The following is a 6,578-nucleotide window of genomic DNA, read 5'->3' on the forward strand; positions in this document are numbered from 1 at the left end:
TGGAAGTAATCACAGTTCTTTAAAAGATAAACACACAGGAGTAGGACACTATACAGGTACAAGGCCTTATAGGGAGAATGTAACATGAGGTTTCAATTCTTGAAAACAAAACATGAGAACATATTTGTCCGACCACATCACGTGTTTATGGAGGCAGGGTGTTTCACCCAGAAGCAGCTGCTAATGACAACTGCATGGGAGCTCTTTTCCTTGTAAAATGTCTTTATTGTTAAAATGTGTGTGTTTTAAGATCATCTTTACTTAAAACCAGCCTAACCGCTGGTGGTGTTCAGGGACTGGAACCTTGGACACCTGAGTAAAAGTCCACTGCTTTAAAATACCCATTCACCACCTGCCTGTGTACTCCGACTTACTCTGACTGAGGCTCTATTGGTCCCATGTTAAGGTGATGTCAACCAATAGGATTATATGCTCCATTAATGCAACCATGACATTAAGTTGTATGTAGGCCAATACGTCCACATTTCCCATTAGTAAAACTGGGTGGTTGTTTTTCATAAGAACATGTTGACCAGAACATGTTCTAACATGACTCATTTCGTCTGAGCTGCAGAAAAATGAATGGACTCAGTAACCTTTACACACATTGACACTGCTGAGTAATTGGATTTGGACCATTTTTGGAGTATTTACTTATTGCTTTACATGAAAAATTATGAGAAACTTTTTTTTTTCCTTTGAAGCAAATAAGATTAGAACAGTATCATCATGCAGCCACAAACAAGCTAATCAAACATCAACAGCTTTGTATAATCCCCATGTTGATGAAGTGTGCTTTTTATCAGCACCTTTAATTTCTTTCCCTCCCAGGTCTTTTTGATGTTAAATATCCTATTCTGCTGCCCACTCAAAGGAATTTGCTTTTCAGATGAAATCCACCAAACCAAACCAAAGTTACATGTTTACCATATGGCTGCATATAAATATTAATGTATTCATTTTTATATTTAATACATGAGTAAGAATCTGTGCATAATTTGGAATGATGAATATATGAGTAGGAATTGAATCTGAGGAAAAATCTGTTTGCGAGCTTTGCAGTGGATGGTTGCTGGGCAGCCATACTGGGGACAAGGTACTACTAAGCTTCTACAGGAAGGATTTCTATAACTGGAATTTGTCATTCAGAGAAAAAAAATAAAAAATATGTAGACCCTGTCATGCATGTGTGACCTAAACTATGCCAAGTCTGGGTATACAGCTCTGCTTTACATTCCACTCACACTTCTTCCCATGCCTGGGTTTAGAACTGAATTTTAAATCAAGGTGTTTTTTTTCCCCAGCAGTGTTCCTATTTTTTTTTTTCGCATCAGAGACAATACTGCACTGCATGAATCCTCGGGGCCTTTATCCGCTCCCTTTGAATGTGGTTCCAACCAGGCCTTAGACTCCCACAACTGGCTATGTAAATATTCCATGAGCTGCTGCCCCCGCACTGTGGATTGACAAGTCTTCCTGACTGGAAAACTTCATCTTTGAGCAGGGTAGATGACACACAATAAGTGTACAGTACAGTGCTTTATTTTCCAAATTGGCACTCGTTGCAGTCACAGTATGTGTCAAATTAAACAACCAAAAGCTTTCCTTATTACACTGTAAGCATTATTGTGCAGGGCACATTTACTACTTTTTTATGTTGTTGTCCACTTAGTACTGATGGCAATTGTAATTAATTACCAGTGTTAATTTTGGCAGCAATTTCGGATTTAGTTTTTATTTTAGTCTTTTGACTAAAATGTCATTTGATTTTAGTCACGTTTTAGTCATCAACATTTTTAAAGTTTTAGTCTAGTTTTAGTCGACTAAATATCAATTTCAATTTCATGAAAAATATATATCATAGAATTTTAGTCGACTAAATCCACGGCAGATTTAGTCGACTAAAATTCTATGATATATATTTTTCATGAAATATTTAAGGTTTGATTGTGCAATAAAAACAGGCACAGCTTTAACTTGTGTTATTTGAAACAAACATCTCTTTATTTAATTGCTATTACCTTTTCACAAAAGCAGCAGTGAACAGTGAGCTGCTCTCCCTGAATACACTGTTCAGTCATGACCTTCTTCATGAATACTCCATAACTACAGCAAAACACTTCAGTGACAACTTAGAAACAGGTCGCATGCTGTAAAACCATCAGCAGCGGTGTCTTCATTTATAGATTTTGTCACGTGTATCTTTGAACGGAAGTTAAGATGACTCGTCTGCAAATGTCGCTTCAGGTTTATTGTTTTTACCGCTGATAGTCGCTCCGCACGGTTTGTAAACCGTCTTGATTGTCTTGAAATTAAACGTGTCTGTGTGTCTGTTCTCCTGTTTTGTGTGACCATGCATGAGTACGCCTTCTTCCAGCATCGCGGCGCAACGTCCTTACACAGTGAGAGCACTTCTGATTGGCTCTCTGCCGCCGTCTCCTGATTCGTCCCTCCCTTTCCACAAACAAAATTTGCTCTGATTGGATCTCGTCTCCATCAATAATTTCGTCTCGTTTTTATTCGTTGACGAAAGTGTCAATCCATTTTGTCTTCGTGTTTGGCACCGTGCGTTAGTTTTTATTTAGTTATCGTCTCGTTTTTATCAGCAAAAAAAGGTCGTTAACGAAAACTATGACGAAAATGATTCGTCAACAAAATTAACACTGTTAATTACACATGTGTAATAATGTGGAAAAATAACTACATCCACAACACTAGTCATATTTATTTCATAAACAAGAAACAACACTACATGATAAATCCACTTGTTCCATATTGTCACGCTTCACTGACCTGATCCTACTAGTCTTGGCTGTCTTAAAATTTTCTGTGGGATTTTGAAGAAGGACTGAAGAAGAGCGCAACAGCTCCCTCAGCATTAGCATTATCCAATAAAAACGTCCAGCACTGAAATTAACAGCAGCAGAAGAATTCAGTTTTCCTTGGCACTGGAGAGTAAATTCAACAAAGGCAACAGCAATCCCTGCCACAGCAGCTCAGTTTCTGGATGGTCTCTGCCAGCTGTAGTCTCTTGCAAGCGATTGGATTTTTCTGCACTGCATTTTAACTTTGTCTGCACACACGATACACGAAAGATATGTGAATCATACCTATTATACATATATCATACCATTTCTATTATATTGTATTAAAAAGTATAGAGAAAGTGAAATAATAATGTGTGATTCACTCCATACCCAAAGGCAGAGAAATCATGCTGACAAAGGGCTCTGGAAACATCCCTGCAGCAGTGTGGATAAAAAGATCCTTGTTAATCAAGGGGATCATAGGTCATCTTGGCAATTATCAATTCTAAATGCACACAATAACAAACTATCTTTCCGACAAATCACCTGCCACATTTTAATTTTCTCCTTCGTAATTTATTTGACTATATGCGGCGTGGGAGTGAAGAAGGTGGGGACAGAGAAAACCCTGAATCTCTAAGATGCTTTGAACAGAGCCGCTTAGTCATTAATAATAGAGACAAATATGAGATAACTCCATAATTTTGTCATTGGCATTATATGCTTGTCTTCTGTACACCGTAATCTCAATAATCAATCATGAGCAACTGATCAATCTCTGTCAGTTTCACTCTTAACCCTCTCCTATCTGCTTTTACTCCTGTAAAGTGAAGTTCTGATCTCACGCATTTAACAACCTGATCTGGACGAGGGTTAGCTGAATTTATTGATGATCCTCCCATGTTTGCACAAACCTTTCATCACATCCATCTTTTCACTGATGCTGCTGCATGTAGACATAGATTGGTGAGTCTTTCACAACTTAAACATTCATGTAACTGCAGACTGCCTTGAGAGATGGGCTCTATATTAATACTGACATTCTCCAAAGCTGTACTCAAAGCATTGTAGAACATCATACAGAGACTTTTTTAAGGCATCACAAGCACCATTTTCTCATTCGTACTGTCTAGTCCGTATTTTCTTTGTGCTCCCCTATCTGAAGAATAGTTCTTCCTACGAAAAGCCTCACACACAATATTGGCTCTATCTAGCTTTTGTAGCTCTCTGGACAGCTCTGAGATACAGCTAATTAAAATTTCTATGATAAAATAATTAGCCTTCCTGGTAGACAATGGAGAATGGAATTCTTTGGTAATCACTCAAATGAACTGATAAGAAACTTTTCAAGCATCTCGCAATTTGCCGTCGACAAGACGACCCCAACTCTGAACATTGGCATGCACACTTTCATTATGTGTACTAATGAGAGAGATGCACATGTTAAAAAAGCATATTATTAAAAATCTTAAACAAAACTATGTTTTATCAAATATTTATAGATGTCAGAATATCGTTTGCTTTTATTTTCTTCATGTTTAAGCTGTCCCTCTTACCACACAGGCGTCTGTAATGTCTCATAGAATGACATACATCATATAAATTAGTCAGCAGAGTAAATTGTGAAGAACAGGAAGATGTGGCCCATCTTTCTTCCTCCCTTAGCCACAGCAGCTGATCTTCCAAAGTAGATGATTTTTGGCCTGGAAAATGACTTGTAGGTTAATAAAGCTGAGCTTGAGTTTCCCTCATTACTTCTCCTTTTACTACTAATAGTTGTTACTGCCTTGCGAGGCAGCTGTATTCTCATGAGACTTGAGGGATCATAAGTTAAGCAATCCTGTCGAAACAACAGTGGTTTGGAACAACTGGCATCCCATGAGGAACTCCTGTACTAGGAGCTATGTGCAGTTTTTGGAGTGATTTGATTGGTTGAATTTAGGCCATGATACGTGAATAGATCAGTACAAATATGAATGCAAATGTTTAAAGATGGTATCATTATTTTAAGTATAATAATGTAGCCTTGTAAAAGGTTATGATAATATAGACGCTTACTAATTCTGCAGATAATAGACGCTCAACAAGTCATTTTGGCTAACAGATGCTGATTGGATACCAACAAAAGTTCCTGTGTCCATCTGAGAAAGGTTCTGCCCACGGTCGTCTGTGAGCGTCGGTTGGATGAAGCCTAGGGTACTGTGAGGTAACTCAGGAAATACATTGTAAGGATTGTAACTGATGAGGTCAGTTTTGGAAAGGTTAACACTCACTTGCTTTTTATTAGCTATGATTTGGAGGCAATCAGTATTCAAGGTTGGTATGTTATGGCATCATACCTCTAGGTGCAACAACAAGCTCTGATATCTCTCTGCTAGTTTTTTTTTTCTACAGTTTGAGGAGTTTTCTTGTGTGTAATGTATTTGTCTGTACTGCTCACTGTCTACAATGATCTGCCTGTTTTCAGAGCAGGTTCAGGCACAACTGACTGTAGTTAACAAACTACAATAGAAGAAAACTTCAACCCCAGAATGGTTAATCACCTGATTCGTATAAAAAATGAAAAGTGTTTTGGATGTGTGATGCATTATGTATTTAGAATGGTTTTACTGAGCAAAAATAAGGATGCCACAATCAATACTGAGTGTTCCACTTACATTTTGATTGGGGGTATATACTTTGATTTATTAGTCTGTGTAAAATGTTTTTTTTTTCTTTCTTTTCTTTCTTTTTTATCATGACCTTGAGTATATGGGTGGTGATTTGAATTCTGCAGTGGCTCTGCTGAATAATAAAGATTAATGCTCAGAGATTATGGTCTTGCCATGCTGAGTGAGACACATGAGAGGATGCTTAAATGCAGACAGACCGTGATGCTTTTATGTTAAGTAGTAGTAGTTACAAGATGGGGTGAATGAGCAAATTGCAGACAAGATGTTTCCTTCGTTATACTCATTATGAAAACAATTGTAGTGTACACAGATTAAATACATCGCCCATTCCATGTTTTACTTCTGATTAATGTGATCTGTTTGGGAAAAATACATCTGGTGTGCAAATGTTGCGGACAATACATCTCCTCACACTTCATTGTTTAATGTTGCCAAAGCATGCTGCTTACAGTACAGCTCCCACATGCCTTTGTTTTGCTCAGACAAAAACAAACAGCCCCGTCTTTATAGTCATTTCTACACCAGGGAACAGTATAATAATTGTCATCCTATACCACATTACACAATTAGTGCTTTGGCGTCAACCTTGTCTGAGGAGCAATTGCCTGGATCAACCTGTCCACTGTAATGAGACTGGCTGAAAACTGCCTGCACCACTGGTTTCCTGCAGCCCGGCTGTCCCTTGTGATATCCATCTCTTGAGTCTGGTCTGGCTTGTCAATCTGGGCTAGAGGGAGACACTGCCTCTGCTGATCACATCTGCTCAGAGAGCTGCTTTCAGCAGCATGAATGGTCATGGTAAACTGTGCCTCTGTCATCACAGCCAGACAGTCCATTTAAATCACTTTCTCCAAGAATTTCCTCCACTAGCATTCCTCTGCTGTAGATGGAAGTGTACACTGTATCTCAGTTGGTGGGCGAGTTTTGACAGATTTATTGCTAATTTGATTTAGTATGTACTGAAATCGCCTCCAATGTAATAATGTAACCCTTAGTGTTTTATTTTCACAACTCTACACATATTGAAATTATTATTGTGCCTCTAGCTTACTTTATTTAACTAGCTATAATACCTAGCACAATTCAGTTCACTTTGCAG

The sequence above is a fragment of the Parambassis ranga genome, chromosome 15 (genome assembly GCF_900634625.1).
Source record: "Parambassis ranga chromosome 15, fParRan2.1, whole genome shotgun sequence".
NCBI classification, from domain to species: domain Eukaryota; kingdom Metazoa; phylum Chordata; class Actinopteri; family Ambassidae; genus Parambassis; species Parambassis ranga.